The sequence below is a fragment of the Pseudophryne corroboree genome, chromosome 8 (genome assembly GCF_028390025.1).
Source record: "Pseudophryne corroboree isolate aPseCor3 chromosome 8, aPseCor3.hap2, whole genome shotgun sequence".
In the NCBI taxonomy this organism is placed as follows: domain Eukaryota; kingdom Metazoa; phylum Chordata; class Amphibia; order Anura; family Myobatrachidae; genus Pseudophryne; species Pseudophryne corroboree.
The window spans coordinates 316,162,208-316,180,215 of NC_086451.1; the positions used below are offsets into that span (position 1 = coordinate 316,162,208).

Consider the following 18,008-nt stretch of genomic DNA (forward strand, 5'->3'; position numbering starts at 1 on the left):
CTAAAGAAAGATTTAGGACTATCTGGTGTGCACTGGCTCCTCCCCCTATGACCCTCCTCCAAGCCTCAGTTAGATTTCTGTGCCCGGCTGAGCTGGATGCACACTAGGGGCTCTCCTGAGCTCCTAGAAGAAAGTATAGTTTAGGTTTTTTATTTTCAGTGAGACCTGCTGGCAACAGGCTCACTGCAACGAGGGACTAAGGGGAGAAGAAGCGAACCTACCTAAGTGGTGGTAGCTTGGGCTTCTTAGGCTACTGGACACCATTAGCTCCAGAGGGATCGAACACAGGACCCGACCTCGTCGTCCGTTCCCGGAGCCGCGCCGCCGTCCCCCTTACAGAGCCAGAAACAAGAAGGTGGTCCGGAAAATCGGCGGCTGAAGACTTCTGTCTTCTCCAAGGTAGTGCACAGCACTGCAGCTGTGCGCCATTGCTCCTCATGCACACCACACACTGCGGTCACTGATGGGTGCAGGGCGCTGGGGGGGGGGGGGCGCCCTGAGCAGCAATAATAACACCTTGGCTGGCAAAACTAACACCATATGTAGCCCCAGAGGCTATATAGGTGTATATTAACCCCTGCCAGAAACGATAAAATAGCGGGAGAAAGCCCGCCGAAAAAGGGGCAGAGCTAACTCCCTCAGCACACTGGCGCCATTATTCCCTCACAGCTTCGCTGGAAGGAAGCTCCCTGGCTCTCCCCTGCAGTCCTGCACTACAGAAAGGGTAAAAAAGAGAGGGGGGGCACAATTTAGGCGCAGTATATATAATATTATAGGCAGCTATAGGGGGAAAACACTCTGTATAGTGATATCCCTGTGTTATATAGCGCCCTGGTGTGTGCTGGCATACTCTCCCTCTGTCTCCCCAAAGGGCTTTGTGGGGTCCTGTCCTCTGTAAGAGCATTCCCTGTGTGTCTGCTGTGTGTCGGTACTGCTGTGTCGACATGTATGATGAGGATAATGATGTGGAGGCGGAGCAAATGCCTGTGAATGTGATGTCACCCCCTGCGGGGTCGACACCAGTGTGGATGGACTTATGGAAGGAATTACGTGACAGTGTCAGCTCCTTACATAAAAGGTTTGACGACATAGGACAGCCGGCTACTCAGCTTGTGCCTGTCCAAGCGTCTCAAATGTCATCAGGGGCTATAAAACGCCCGCTACCTCAAATGACAGATACAGATGTCGACACGGATACCGACTCCAGTGTCGACGATGATGAGACGAGTGTACCCTCCAATAGATCCACCCGTTATGTGATTGAGGCTATGAAAAATGTATTACACATTTCTGATGATACCCCAGGTACCACAAAAAAGGGTATTATGTTTGGTGAGAAAAAACTACCAGTAGTTTTTCCTGCATCTGACGAATTAAATGAGGTGTGTGAGGAAGCGTGGACTTCCCCAGATAAGAAATTGATCATTTCTAAACGGTTAATGGCTGCGTACCCTTTCCCGCCAGAGGATAGGTCACGCTGGGAAACACCCCCTAGGGTAGATAAAGCACTGACACGCTTATCAAAGAAGGTGGCACTACCGTCTCCGGATACGGCCGCCCTAAAAGAACCTGCTGATAGAAAGCTGGAAAGTACCCTAAAAGCTATATACACACACACTGGCATTATATTGAGACCCGCTATTGCATCAGCTTGGATGTGCAGTGCTGCTGCTGCGTGGTCAGACTCCCTGTCGGAAAACATTGATACCATGGATAGGGACAATATTTTGCTAACGATTGACCATATAAAAGACGCGGTCTTATACATGCGTGATGCACAGAGGGATATTTGCCGGCTGGCATAAAAAAAAAGCGCTATGTCCATTGCCGCCAGACGGGGGTTATGGACTAGGCAATGGTCAGGTGATGCCGACTCCAAGCGGCACATGGAAGTTTTACCTTATAAAGGGGTGGAACTTTTTGGGGAAGGTCTTTCAGACCTCGTTTCCACAGCTACTGCTGGGAAATCGACTTTTTTGCCACAGGCTACCCCACAGCAAAAGAAAGCACCGTATTATCAGGTACAGTCCTTTCGGCCCCAGAAAAATAAGCGGGCTAGAGGCTCATCCTTTCTGCCGAGGGGCAGAGGAAGGGGGAAAAAGCTGCAGCACACAGCTAGTTCCCAGGAGCAGAAGTCCTCCCCTGCGTCCGGTAAGTCCACAGCATGACGCTGGGGCTGCTCAGGCGGAATCGGGAACGGTGGGGGCACATCTCAGGTTTTTCAGCACACAGTGGGCTCTCTCACAAGTGGATCCATGGGTCCTTCAAGTAGTATCTCAGGGGTACAGGCTGGAATTTGAGACGTCTCCCCCCCGCCGTTTCCTAAAATATGCCTTGCCGGCAACTCCCTCTGCCAGGGAGGCAGTGTTGGTGGCTATTCAAAAACTGTATTCACAGAAAGTGATCGTCAAGGTACCCCTCCTTCAGCAAGGAAAGGGTTACTGCTCCACAATGTTTGTGGTACCGAAACCGGACGGTTCGGTGAGACCCATCTTAAATTTAAAAGCCTTGAACACTTATATCAAAAGGTTCAAGTTCAAGATGGAATCGCTCAGGGCGGTTATTGCGAGCCTGGAGGAGGGGGATTACATGGTATCCCTGGACATCAAGGATGCGTACCTGCATGTCCCCATTTACCCTCCGCACCAGGAGTACCTCAGATTTGTGGTACAGGACTGTCACTATCAGTTCCAAACGCTGCCGTTTGGGTTATCCACGGCACCGAGGGTATTTACCAAGGTAATGGCCGAAATGATGATACTCCTTCGCAAGAAGGGAGTTTTAATTATCCCGTACTTGGACGATCTCCTGATAAAGGCGAGGTCCAAAGAACAGTTGATAGTGGGGGTGGCATTTTCTCAGTAAGTGCTACAACAGCACGGCTGGATTCTAAACATTCCAAAGTCACAGCTGGTCCCGACGACACGTCTTCTGTTCCTGGGAATGATTCTGGACACAGACCAGAAAAGAGTGTTTCTTCCACTGGAAAAAGCCGAGGAATTGTCATCTCTAGTCAGAGACATCCTAAAACCAGGAAAAGTGTCGGTACATCAATGCACACGAGTCCTGGGAAAAATGGTAGCTTCGTACGAAGCAATTCCATTCGGAAGGTTCCACGCAAGGACGTTCCAGTGGGACCTGTTGGACAAATGGTCCGGGTCCCATCTCCAGATGCAACAGCGGATAACCCTATCGGCCAGAACCAGGGTGTCGCTGCTGTGGTGGCTGCAGAGGGCTCATCTACTAGAGGGCCGCAGATTCGGAATACAGGACTAGGTCCTGGTGACCACGGATGCCAGCCTTCGGGGCTGGGGGGCAATCACAAAGGGAAGAAATTTCCAAGGACTGTGGTCAAATCAGGAGATTTCTCTTCACATAAATATCCTGGAGCTAAGGGCCATTTACAATGCCCTAAGCCAGGCAAGACCCCTGCTTCAAAACCAGCCGGTACTGATCCAGTCAGACAACATCACGGTGGTCGCCCATGTAAACAGACAGGGCGGCACGAGAAGCAGGATGGCGATGGCAGAAGCAACAAGGATTCTCAGATGGGCAGAGAATCATGTGTTAGCACTGACGGCAGTGTTCATTCCGGGAGTGGACAACTGGGAAGCAGACTTCCTCAGCAGGCACGACCTCCACCCGGGAGAATGGGGACTTCATCCAGAAGTCTTCCAAATGCTGGTCAACCGGTGGGAAAAACCACAGGTAGACATGATGGCGTCCCGCCTCAACAAGAAGTTGAAAAGATGTTGCGCCCGGTCAAGAGACCCTCAGGCTATAGCGGTGGACGCTCTAGTGACACCATGGGTGTACCAGTCGGTTTATGTGTTTCCTCCTCTACCTCTCATACCCAAGGTACTGAGAATAATAAGAAGGCGAGGAGTGAAAACCATACTCGTGGTTCCGGATTGGCCAAGAAGAGCTTGGTACCCGGAACTTCAAGAGATGCTTACAGAGGACCCTTGGCCTCTGCCGCTCAGACAAGACCTGCTGCAGCAGGGACCCTGTCTGTTCCAAGACTTACCGCGGCTGCGTTTGACGGCATGGTGGTTGAACACCGGATCCTGAAGGAAAAGGGTATTCTGGAGGAAGTCATCCCTACCCTGATCAAAGCCAGGAAGGATGTCACCGCAAGACATTATCACCGCATTTGGCGAAAATATGTTGCTTGGTGTGAGGCCATGAAGGCCCCGACGGAGGAATTTCAACTGGGTCGATTCCTGCACTTCCTGCAAGCAGGGGTGACGTTGGGCCTCAAATTGGGGTCCGTAAAGGTCCAGATTTCGGCTCTGTCGATTTTCTTCCAAAAAGAACTGGCTTCACTGCCCGAAGTTCAGACTCTTGTCAAAGGAGTACTGCATATTCAGCCTCCTTTTGTGCCCCCAGTGGCACCTTGGGATCTCAATGTGGTTTTGGCATTCCTGAAATCACATTGGTTCGAACCACTTAAGACTGTGGATTTAAAATATCTCACGTGGAAAGTGGTCATGCTGTTGGCCTTGGCGTCGGCCAGGCGGGTTTCAGAATTGGCGGCTTTGTCTTGTAAAAGCCCTTATCTGATTTTCCATATGGATAGGGCAGAATTGAGGACTCGTCCTCAGTTTCTCCTGAAGGTGGTCTCAGCTTTTCACTTGAACCAACCTATTGTGGTGCCTGCGGCTACTAGGGACTTGGAGGATTCCAAGTTGCTGGACGTAGTCAGGGCCCTAAAAATTTATATTTCCAGGACGGCTGGAGTCAGAAAGACTGACTCGCTGTTTATCCTGTATGCACCCACCAAGATGGGTGCTCCTGCTTCTAAGCAGTCTATTGCGCGCTGGATTTGTAGCACTATTCAGCTGGCGCATTCTGCGGTAGGCTTACCGCAGCCTAAATCTGTAAAAGCCCATTCCACACGGAAGGTGGGCTCATCTTGGGCGGCTGCCCGAGGGGTCTCGGCTTTACAACTTTGCCGAGCAGCTACTTGGTCGGGGGCAAACACGTTTGCAAAATTCTACAAATTTGATACCCTGGCTGAGGAGGACCTGGAATTCTCTCATTCGGTGCTGCAGAGTCATCCGCACTCTCCCGCCCGTTTGGGAGCTTTGGTATAATCCCCATGGTCCTTACGGAGTCCCCAGCATCCACTAGGACGTCAGAGAAAATAAGAATTTACTCACCGGTAATTCTATTTCTCGTAGTCCGTAGTGGATGCTGGGCGCCCATCCCAAGTGCGGATTGTCTGCAATACCTGTACATAGTTATTGTTACAAAAATCGGGTTTTGTTGTGAGCCATCTCTTCAGAGGCTCCATTTGTTATCATACTGTTAACCGGGGTTCCTATCACGTGTTATATGGTGTGATTGGTGTGGCTGGTATGAGTCTTACCCGGGATTCAAATATCCTTCCTTATTGTGTCAGCTCTTCCGGGCACAGTTCCTAACTGAGGCTTGGAGGAGGGTCATAGAGGGAGGAGCCAGTGCACACCAGATAGTCCTAAATCTTTCTTTAGATGTGCCCAGTCTCCTGCGGAGCCGTCTATTCCCCATGGTCCTTACGGAGTCCCCAGCATCCACTACGGACTACGAGAAATAGAATTACCGGTGAGTAAATTCTTATTTTAATGCTAACAAGATAACACTACCCACAAATATGTGGCCAAAATTGAAATGATCAAATCCAAATATGCATGCTAAATCACATCAACAACACAAATTTCAACCCAGAACAACACACAATAAACATAAGTCCACTGAAATTAAAATAAAAAATAAAAAGAAAAAAAACATTAATCACACTTCTTTAAAATACACCAACAAACATTTACTTTTGAAATAAGACACCAGAAAAAGGCCAGGGCAACCAGAAAATTTAACAATACAAAGGATTAAAACATACATAATTGAGATTAACACTACATCAGGCCTGGACAACCTGTGGCTCTCCAGATGTAGCGAAACTACACATCCCAGCATGCCCTGCCACAGTTTTAGCATTCTGTAATAGCAAAACTGTGGCAAGTCATGATGGGACTTGTAGTTTCACAACAGGTGGAGAGCCACAGGTTGGCCAGGCCTGCAATACATCACCAACACATTAGAAGAATGAACCAACTTACAATCACAATTAGCTAGAAGACATTTCAGACAACTAAGGACAAAGCACAGATGTTTAAATTAAAAAAAAAAAAAAAAAAACTCACCATCCTGCCTTGGCCGATCCGAATCCCGGACATGAGTCGCACCAACCACTTCTGGCGGAATGAGAGTACGCACAGGCTCCTCCCAATCCCGATAAGACGCTCGGAAGGGGTGTCCACCCCCGGTTTGGCGGGCTGATTTAGCCTCCTTGGCCATCATCGCCTTGACACGGCGCTTTATGTCGTAGAAACGCTTACGACACGTGTCCTCGGTCCACCTCACCACACCCTCACTATTCACAGCCGCAACAACCTTCCCCCACAGAACAGTCTTCCTGCGTGACGACACCTTTGTAGCATCATGGCCAATCAACTGTCGATGATGCCTCATCAGCTCCCACACCAAAGCCATATTCTCAGCGTAGCTGAATTTAACATTGCGGCCCGTCTTTATTATTTATTAGCAGTTTCTTATATAGCGCAGCATATTCCGTTGCGCTTTACAATTAGAACAACAGTTATAGAACAAAACAGGGCAAAGACAGGCATAGCGGTAGGAAGGCCCTGCTCGCAAGCTTACAATCTATAGGGAAATAGGTATTGATACACAAGGATAGATACAACCTGTTACATAATGTTTCCCCAGATTGCTAGGTTCTTAGTGGGTTGTATAATATGATCACCCAGCAATGTTGGAAGACAAAATGTGAGGTTATGGGGACTGTGCAGAGGGAATGTAACTGGATAGGGAAGCATTGAAGGTTATGTGTGTGGGTCAGGAATTTGGTAGGCTTGTCTGAAGAGATGAGTTTTCAGGGAACGTTTTAAAGGTTTGGAGACTAGTGGAGAGTCTTATTGTGCGTGGGAGGGCATTCCACAGAGTGGGTGAAGCCCGGGTAAAGTCCTGTAATTTTGAGTGGGAACAGGTAATACATCTGGATGAGAGACGCAGATCTTGTGCAGAGCGGAGGGGTCTGGTAGGGAGATATTTTGAGATGAGTGAGGAGATGTATGATGGTGCAGTTTGGGTAATAGCCTTGTATGTAAGTAAAAGTATTTTATATTTGACACGGTAGAATACCGGTAACCAATGGAGGGACTGACAGAGCGGATCAGCAGATGAAGAACGTCTGGCGAAGAAGATTAGCCTCGCAGCTGCATTTAAAATGGATTGAAGTGGTGAGAGCCTATGTTTGGGAAGACCAGTAAGGAGACTATTACAATAATCAATGCGGGAGATGATGAGTGCATGGATCAGAGTTTTTGCAGTGTCTTGTGTAAGATAAGGGCGTATTTTGGATATGTTTTTAAGGTGCATGTAACATGATTTAGAGACAGATTGAATGTGTGGAACAAACGACAGTTCAGAGTCAAGGATGACACCTAGGCAGCGAGCTTGTGGGGTAGGGTGGATAGTTGCATTGTCAACAGTTATGGCAATATCAGGTTGGTAACTACCCTTAGCTGGTGGGAAAATAATTAATTCTGTTTTGGAAATGTTGAGTTTGAGATGGCGAGATGACATCCAAGATGAAATGGCAGACAGGCATCCAGTGACACGAGCCAATACAGATGGTGATAAATCTGGGGAGGATAGGTAGATTTGAGTATCATCAGCGTACAAATGATACTGATATCCGAAGGAGCTGATTAGTTTACCAAGAGAGGAGGTATAGATTGAGAAAAGCAGAGGACCTAAGACTGAGCCTTGCGGTACTCCAACTGATAGAGGTAGAGAAGAGGAGGTAGAATCAGAAAAGCGAACACTGAAAGATCGCTTAGATAGGTAGGATGAGAACCAAGTAAGGGCTGTGTCCTGAAGTGGTGCGTGGCTGCGGAGCCACAGCACCATCACTGTCACTATTACTGGAAGCCGCAGCAGCAACCTCCCCCTCCTCCTCACTAACCTCCTCCACCTCACTCACCTCCTCCACCTCACTCACCTCCTCCCTCTCACTCACCTCCTCCACCACACTCACCTCTGACTGGGACATAATCAGGACAAACAACAAATAACACTGAGAAAAAAAAAACAGTAAACATACTCCTCCACTACCACCACACACCACACACACACACACACACACACACACACACACACACACACACACACACACACACACACACACACACAAACAATGACAATAGACTTTAAAAAAAAGCAATGACAAAAAAATAGACAGACTTTTAAATAACTACACAACAAGTATGACAAGCCTACTTACACACACAGTACAGCACTCAACAATCGAAAAATAACCTCCTCAAATCCTCCACAAACTCCAAACTACTCACCAACTCCTAACACACCTTCCTCTCACCTCCCCACTAGCTAAACCCACGAGGTGCGGACGGTTTGGGGCGTTTTTATAGTAATGAGCACAGACACTCCTCCATCACGAATCAAACCAATCACGGACGAGTGACAAAAACGAAACTTAGAAAAAAAACGTGCCCGGGAACGGTTAAACACTGCCGTACCCGAAATGTGATGCAGTCGTAAAAAAAAAACATAACACGGCCGCAAATCCGCAAAATCGTCCGCATTCTACCTTACAAAACCACGAATGACATCGACATTGGAAAACACGAAAAATACAAATACAACAGCTTAGTAAATTAGGCGTAACAAATTAAAAAAGTTGCAAATTCACACATTCGATGTCATTCGTGATGAATCTCACTCCAAATCGGTACAAATACGAATTTTAGTAAATATACCCCATAGAGTCTTTATTGTTATTATATTTGCTTATATATATATATATATATATATATATATATACATATATATACATATATATATATATTTAAATGCAAATATAATAATTTGGTTATTGGCATGTTACAGGCAGAACTGGAAGTTCAATGGGACGGGGGGAAGGGTGTGTGTGTGTGTGTGTGTGTGTGTGTGTGTGTGTGTGTGTGTGTGTGTATATATATATATATATATATATATATATATATATATTTTTTTTTTTTTTAATTATTATTATTATTATTATTATTATTATTTTTTTACGGCAAACATATCACTTTGATATTTTTATTGACAGGGGCCTCCACAAATTTGTTGCCCAGGGACCCCCACAGACCTTAAACCGGCCCTGTAGCTACTGTATTGTTCCTTTTCTGCTTTGTGTTATCTGTAGGTGATCAGAATGGACTACTATATACTGTTCCTGTGCACACTGAGCAGACATTTACTGTAGGTATGTGATTTGCAATGCGATATATACGCGATGTCCTTCCAGTCACACACAATTTCTGCTACACATATATACAGTGTGATTAGATCATATTTCATGCTTAGAACCGATGTTCAGAATTTTGTGCATGTGCTTGACATGCAGTATGTGTCTGCGACGTCGGTCTCACTACGGCATCAAGCTGTCAGTGATTGACAGTCTGATGCTGTTTGCAGGGGACAGTGATGGGTTAGATTAGTGTTAGGTTGCAGGTAGGTTTAGCTTAGGGTTAAGTTTACATATTAAATCCCTTTGTTACCTTCTGTCTACATAATATCAGCTTCGACATTGTGTATGTTAAAATGTTGAAAGTTGACAAATGTCGACATTTAGACCAGACTATGACAACATTATATTGACAGCATTCTGACTGTTAAAGTAATATACCACCTGGAGGGACCTTTTGAATGGCACAGGCTGGATTCTTTTTTTATACAGCTAGTGTAATAGAATTTCATGATATTTCTGATACTGTACTTATTATTAATCAGCAAAGTGTGAGCATTGGGTACAGTAGCGGATCTTGCCACGGGCAAGCAGGACTTTTGCCCGGGGCGCCGCCTCCCGGAGGGCGCAGGGCGCCATCCGGAGGGCGCCGCACCAGGGCAAGATCCGCTGCTGCTGTGTGCCCCCCGCTGCCCCCCCGCTGCCGCTGTGAAGGGAAACTAGACGCGTACGCGTCTAGTTTCCCTTCGTGGAGAGGTCCTTTACTGTGTGGTGCGCGATGATGTCATCGCGCACCGCACATAATTTCAGTCTGTACAGGGGGCGTAAATGACCATGCCCCCTGTACGAAGCCACACCCCCTATTGCCGCCCGGAGCGCCAGAACCGGCCCTGATTGGGTATAGTAAGTTATGCCGGCGCTTGGGATCCCGGCGCCCAGCTTTCCGGCGCCGGGATCCCAACCGCCGGCATGCAGGCAGCAGGGTGAGCGCAAAAGAGCCCCTTGCAGGATTGCTGCGCACAGCACCCTGCGGGCCCGGTGGCGCGATATATGCGCCACGCTACTTATTCTCCCTCCGTCATGGACACCCTAAGAGGGAGAATAGTTGTCGGTATGCCGGCTGTTGGGATTCCGGCATCGGTATGGTGAGCGCTGGGATCCTGACAGCTGGCATATCAAATGCCTCCTGTGAGCATTTTATGATCTAAGCATCATATTGTTTTCCAGCAATGTTTTATGCTATTAAAATTTGAAGAATTAAACGGACATCATTTATTTTACTTTATTCTATACATGTTTACTGCAGTAATTTGGGATTTATAAATTGTTTACATAACAAAATACTGACTCATTATGCAATATATGAAGTTGCAGATTTTCTGCCAAAACACAAAAATGGTGATAGTTAAGTCTTATTATAAATGTATAGCTGGTTCTTGTACATCTACTTTTGTTCTGCAAAAATGTCCTCTTCAATAAGTTTAAAAAAATAATAATTAAGTGACTTGTCAGGGCAAGGGATACAGAAGAGAAAAAATGGATAGATGGATAGAAGAGGTAGGGGGTATTGGACCTTATTGAGAGATGGACGCAGATCGCTGCATATGCAGCCATATATGTGTCCATCTCCTCACATGCTGGGGGCCACCAAGCATGTTTAGCACCACCTCATGATGCGTCCGCAGTTAAATTGCAAACGCATCGAACTAAGGTTGACCGCTGGCAGCGCAGCCAGTTGGACACAGCTGCTGCGTACAGATGCGCGGCTGTGTCCATCTCTGAATCAGCCCCTTTGTCTGTTGTACATTGTACCGTAGACAGCAAAAAACATGAATTCATCAACCAGCATGCTCCATAAAAACTGGAGATGTGCGGCGGGCACTTTTCGTATTTTGTGTTTTGGATTTGGTTCTAATTCCCTGCTCGTGTTTTGGTTTTGGGTTGGTTTTGGCAAAACCATCCTTTCGTATTTTGGTTTTGGTTTTGGATCTGTATGATTTTTGAAAAAAACATAAAACAGCTAAAATCACAGAATTCGGGGGTAATTTTGATCCTACGGTATTTTCTCATACGTCCTAGAGGATGCTGGGGTCCACTTCAGTACCATGGGGTATAGACGGTTCCGCAGGAGCCATGGGCACTTTAAGACTTTTCAAGGGTGTGAACTGGCTCCTCCCTCTATGCCCCTCCTCCAGACCTCAGTTTAGAAAATGTGCCCAGGCAGACTGGATGCACTCTAGGGGAGCACTACTGAGTTTCTCTGAAAATACTTATGTTAGGTTTTTTATTTTCAGGGAGAACTGCTGGCAACAGTCTCCCTGCTTCGTGGGACTTAGGGGGCAGAAGTAGGAACCAACTTCCTGAATAGTTTCATGGCTCTGCTTCTGGCTGACAGGACATCATTCGCTCCTGAAGGGATGCTGAACGCTAGCTGCGGCTATGTGCTCACTCCCACAGCTCGCCTTCATCCCCCTTACAGAGCCAGAAGTCAGAAGACAGGTGAGTATTAGAAGAAAGGATCTTCAAACAAAGTGACGGCTAAAGGTACCGCGCGGCTGGCGGGAGCGCAGTGCGCCAAGTTGCCCACACATACACAGGCACTGCAGGGTGCAGGGCACGGGGGGGTGGCGCCCTGGGCAGCATGAAACCTATTGAAACTGGCATAAATAAGGGGCATAAGTTGCTGAGGCACAGTCCTACCCCCGCCAGTATAAAAAATTACCTCATAAAAGCTGAGGAGAAACGTGCCATTGAGGGGGCGGAGCTTCCTCCTCAGTCAGCCAGCACACTGCTCAGCGCCATTTTCTCTTCTTCCAGGCTGCAGAGAAGAACGCTGGTCCTCCTCCACTGCTGAACAAATATCAGGGTGCAAAACAGGGGGGGGCTACAGTGAATTTGGTGCTATATAATTGTGTGATTAACATTATAAAAGCACTGCATGTCAGTGGGCATTTTGTGTTCACAGACATTATGTTACTGGCGCTGGGTTGTGAACTGGCAAATCTTATCTGTGTCCTTCTGACAGATTTTACTGTGGGTCTGTCCCCTATAAGTCCTGGAGTGTCTGTGGTGTGGTTGTGCACGTGTGTGACATGTCTGAGGCAGGGAGCTCTTCCCGAGGGAGCCATTTTAGGGACATAGAGTGGTAATGTGGTGGTGCTGCCGGCACACCACGAGCCTGAATGGGTGAAAGAATTACGTGATAGTGTGAATCATATCAGTAAGAGATTGGATAAGTCTGAGTCTCATGCAGAAAGCTGGAGAAAATCAGTGGAAGATGTGATTTTTCATAGTCCTGCTTTTTCATCCATAGGCAACCCCTCTGGGTCACAAGAGACCATTTGCACAAATAGCACATACTGATACCGACACGGACTCTGATTCCTGTGTCGACGATAGTGATTCCAGGGGGATAGATCCTAAATTGGCAAAAAGCATTCAATATATGATTGTTGCTATAAAGGAAGTTTTGGAAGTTATGGAAGCCCCTCCTGTACCTCAGGAGAAGGCTTATTTTTATAAAAAGAGGAAAACTAATGTAACTTCACCTCCTTCTCATGAGCTAAATACCTTGTTTGAGGGAGATTGGGTAAACCCTGAAAAGAAATTTCAAATTCCCAAAAGGATTCAGGTTGCTTATCCTTTCCCGGCAGAGGACAGGAAAAGGTGGGAGTCACCCCCCATATTAGACAGTGCCCTGTCAAGGTTAACTAAAAAGGTGATTCTCCCTGCACCTGGGACGGCTTCACTGAAGGAGCCGGCAGACCGCAAGTTGGAGACTACGTTAAAATCTATTTATGTGGCCAATGGAACATTGCTCAGGCCCACTATTGCTTGCACATGGGTGAGTAGGGCTATCGAAAAATGGTCAGACAACTTGTCATCTGAATTTGACACTATAGATAGAGACGAGATACTCCTAACGTTAGGTCATATCAAAGACGCTGCTGCATACATGCTAGAAGGCATGAAAGATATTGGACTCTTGGGTTCAAAAGCCGCTACCATGGCAGTATCAGCTCGGAGGGCGTTGTGGATTCGCCAGTGGAATGCTGATGCAGATTTCAAAAGAAATATGGAGGCTCTCCCGTATAAAGGTGAGGCCTTGTTTGGAGATGGGCTGGATGCATTAGTCTCTGCGGCTACCGCGGGTAAGTCGACATTCTTGCCTTATGCTCCTGCACCGGCAAAAAAGACACAACACTCTCAGATGCAGTCCTTTTGGCCTAACAAATACAAAAAGGCCAAAGGTTCCCTCTTCTTTGCAGGTAGAGGAAGGGGAAAAGGGAAAAAATCTGCAGTGTCTCCAGGATCGCAGGAGCAGAAATCAACCCCTGCTTCTGCCATATCTGCAGCATGACGCTGGGGCTCCCTTGCAGGAGTCCACTCGGGTGGGAGCACGTCTGAAACTTTTCAGTCACATCTGGCTTCAATCTGGACAGGACCCATGGGTCTTACAAATAGTGTCCCATGGATACAAACTGGAGTTTCAAGGCGTCCCCCCATCCCGATTTTTCAAATCGACCTTTCCAGCTTCTCTTCCAGAAAGAGAGGCAGTAACAATGGCAATTCAAAAATTATGTCAGGATCAAGTCATTGTCCTGGTACCCTTGTCACAGCAAGGAGAAGGGTTTTATTCAAGCCTCTTCGTAGTTCCGAAGCCGGACGGATCGGTCAGACCAATTTTAAACCTGAAAAATCTCCTGAAAAGGTTCAAGTTCAAGATGGAATCTCTGAGGGCAGTGATTTCCAGTCTGGAGGAGCGGGACTTCATGGTGTCAGGTAGACATAAAGGATGTTTACTTGCATGTCCCCATTTATCCTCCTCACCAAGCTTATCTGAGATTCACAGTGCAGGATTGCCATTACCAGTTCCAGACGTTGCCGTTTGGACTCTCCACGGCACCGAGGGTATTCAACAAGGTGATGGCAGAGATGATGGTCCTCCTTCGACAACAAGGAGTCAATATAATTCCTTACCTGGACGATCTCCTGATAAAAGCGAGATCCAGGGAACGGTTGGTGCGGAACATTGCACTCTCCCTATCAGTACTCCAACAACACAGTTGGATCATGAATTTTCCGAAGTCGCAGTTGGAACTGACGACAAGATTGTCCTTTTTAGGGATGATACTGGACACAGAAGTACAGAAAGTATTTCTTCCAGTAGAAAAGGCTCTGGAAATCCAGAGAATGGTCAAACAAATTTTGAAACCAACAAGAGTGTCGATCCATCAATACATTCGGTTGTTGGGGAAGATGGTAGCGGCCTACAAGGCCATACAGTTTGGCCGATTCCATGCCAGAGGATTCCAGTGGGACCTGTTGGACAAGTGGCACCGGAAGATAATCCTGTCCTCCAAAGCCAGGATTTCGCTCCTGTGGTGGCTACACAGTTCTCACCTACTAGAGGGACACAGGTTTGGTATTCAGGACTGGGTCCTGGTAACCACGGATGCAAGTCTCCGAGGTTGGGGAGCAGTCACACAGGAGGAAAGCTTCCAAGGAAAATGGTCAAGTCAGGAAGCCTGCCTTCGCATAAAGTTCTGGAATTGAGAGCCATTTACAACGGCCTTCTACAAGCGGTACATCTTCTTCAAGATCAACCCGTGCAGATCCAGTCGGACAATGTAACAGCAGTCGCGTACATAAACCGGCAAGTCGGAATGAAAAGCAGAGCGGCAATGGCAGAGGTGACAAAGATCCTCCGCTGGGCAGAAAGACATGCAAGAGCTCTGTCGGCAATTTTCATTCCGGGAGTGGACAACTGGGAAGCAGACTTCCTCAGTAGACATGATCTCCAGAGTGGGGTCTCCACCAAGAAGTCTTCGCAGAGGTGACAAGTCTTTGGGGAGTTCCTCAAGTAGACATGATGGCATCTCGTCTCAACAAGAAGCTTCAGAGATATTGTTCCAGGTCGAGAGACCCTCAAGCAATAGCAGTGGATGCACTGGTGACCCAGTGGGTGTTTCGGTCGGTATATGTCTTCCCTTCACTTCCACTAATTCCAAAAGTTCTAAAGATCATAAGAAGAACAAGAGTTCGAGCAATTTTCATTGCCCCAGACTGGCCAAGGAGGGCTTGGTATCCAGATCTTCAGGAGTTGCTCATAGAAGATCCTCGGCCTCTTACTCCTCGCGAGGACCTGCTGCAGCAGGGGCCGTGCGTGTATCAAGACTTACCGAGGCAACGTTTGACGGCATGGCTGTTGAGCGCCGGATCCTAGCCCGAAAGGGTATTCCCAAGGAGTCATCCCCACTCTTATTCAGGCCAGGAAAGGAGTAACGACTAAACATTACCACCGTATTTGGAGAAAATATGTGTCTTGGTGTGAATCCAAGAAGGCTCCTATGGAAGAATTTTAGTTAGGACGTTTTCTCCTCCATTTTCTGCAGGCTGGTGTGAATGCGGGCCTTAGACTGGGTTTAATCAAGGTCCAGATTTCGTCCTTATCAGTTTTCTTTCAAAAACAATTGGTCTCCCTTCCAGAAGTTCAGACATTCGTAAAAGGGGTTCTGCACATCCAGCCTCCATTTGTGCCTCCTTTGGAACCATGGGACCTTAATGTGGTGTTGCAGTTCCTTCAATCAACTTGGTTTGAACCTCTACAGGAGATAGAGTTGAAGTTTCTCACTTGGAAAGTGGTGATGCTTTTGGCCTTGGCATCCGCAAGGCGGGTGTCTGAGTTGGGGGCCTTGTCTCACAAGAGCCCTTACCTGATCTTCCATGAAGATAGGTCAGAGTTAAGAACTCGTCAACAATTTCTTTCAAAGGTGGTTTCATCTTTCCACATAAACCAACCTATTGTGGTGCCAGTAGCTACTGACACTTTCACTGAGTAAAAGTCTCTTGATGTGGTTAGAGCTTTGAAGATTTATGTCACAAGAACAGCTCGGATAAGGAAAACAGAGGCTCTGTTTGTCCTGTATGCTCCCAACAAGATTGGGTGTCCTGCTTCTAAGCAGACTATTGCGCGCTGGATCAGAGGAACGATTCAGCACGCTCAATCCACGGCAGGATTGCCGGTACCGAAGTCGGTAAATGCCCATTCTACTAGAAAGGTGGGCTCATCCTGGGCGGCTGCCCGGTGCGTCTCGGCTTTACAACTTTGCCGAACAGCTACTTGGTCAGGGTCAAACACGTTTGCTAAGTTTTACAAGTTTGACACCTTGGCCGATGAGGACCTTAAGTTTGGTCAATCGGTGCTGCAGGGTCATCCGCACTCTCCCGCCTGTATTGGAGCTTTGGTATAACCCCATGGTACTGAAGTGGACCCCAGCATCCTCTAGGACGTATGAGAAAATAGGATTTTAATACCTACCGGTAAATTCTTTTCTCCTAGTCCGTAGAGGATGTTGGGCACCGGACCCAGTGCGTACTTTACCTGCAGTTGTTAATTTTGTAGTTACACTAATGTTGTGTTACGGTTATTTCAGCATGTTGCTGCAATTGTTCATGCCTGTTGGCGTGTGTTATGTTGAATGCCATGTTGTGCGGCATGGTTGAGGTGTGAGCTGGTATGTATCTCACCATTAAATTAAAAGTAAATCCTTTCCTCGAAATGTCCGTCTCCCTGGGCACAGTTCCTATACTGAGGTCTGGAGGAGGGGCATAGAGGGAGGAGCCAGTTCACACCCTTGAAAAGTCTTAGAGTGCCCATGGCTCCTGCGGAACCGTCTATACCCCATGGTACTGAAGTGGACCCCAGCATCCTCTACGGACTAGGAGAAAAGGATTTACCGGTAGGTATTAAAATCCTATTATTAACCTCAATAACATTCATTTCCACTCATTTCCAGTCTATTCTGAAAACCTCACACCTCACAATATTGTTTTTAGGCCTTAAAGTTGCACCGAGGTCACTGTATGACTAAGCTAAGCAACACAAGTGTGTGGCACAAACACCTGGCCCATCTAGGAGTGGCACTGCAGTTGCAGACAGGATGGCACTTTAAACAAACTAGGCCCCAAACAGCACATCATGCAAAGAAGAAAAAGAGCTGCAATGAGGTAGCTGTATGACTAAGCTAAGCGACACAAGTGTGCGGCACAAACAACATGGGACATTCTGGAATTTGTCCAGATGTAATACACGCACAATATTGGTGGCACAGGATAGCGTACTCCTAAACCAAACACACACACGGCAAAGCCTGTAAAATTTATTTGGATAATAATAACCCTTTTATTTGAAGCTATTATAATAATATGCAGCACAGGCGATTGTACCCCTACACCACACAGTAGACCCTGTAAAAATTATTTGGATAATAATAATATGAGTAATGTATTGTAAAAGGATTCTTGCTAGAATGTGCTCTGCTACAAAAATTCCACCAGCGACCGCCTCCAAGCTTGTGCAAAAACAACAAATACCTTTTATTCAGGTTGCTCAAAAACAAAGATACACATAAAACAAAGATCACTGTATCTAGTATAAACAACCAGGGAGGTGTGGCCCGGCCTCACTCCATTTTACTTATTAAGGAACCCTTCAGGTCCCTGCATCCTGACACTAGTGCCCCAGTCTTCCGGATCCCACTGTCCCTAGCAGACCTATCACCTGGGCAAAATGGAACAAGAAAACAGCTGCGCAATATATCGCGGAGAAAGGTATGAGAGCCGATGTATACAAAATAGATTTATTAACCATAAATACGATAGAACAATTAATTAACAAACAGATTATGAT

The 18,008-nt window shown here is 47.0% G+C and overlaps 1 long non-coding RNA gene across 1 annotated transcript in view; it reads left to right on the top strand.

Annotated features, from left to right (window-relative positions):
* The window catches only part of LOC134949058 (uncharacterized), a 104,808-nt gene that overhangs the window by 70,096 nt on the left and 16,704 nt on the right, over positions 1-18,008 (top strand). Inside the window, exon 3 of the long non-coding RNA XR_010183092.1 lies at positions 9,275-9,334. This is a non-coding gene — a long non-coding RNA (uncharacterized LOC134949058). The remainder of the gene's footprint in view (positions 1-9,274; positions 9,335-18,008) is intronic.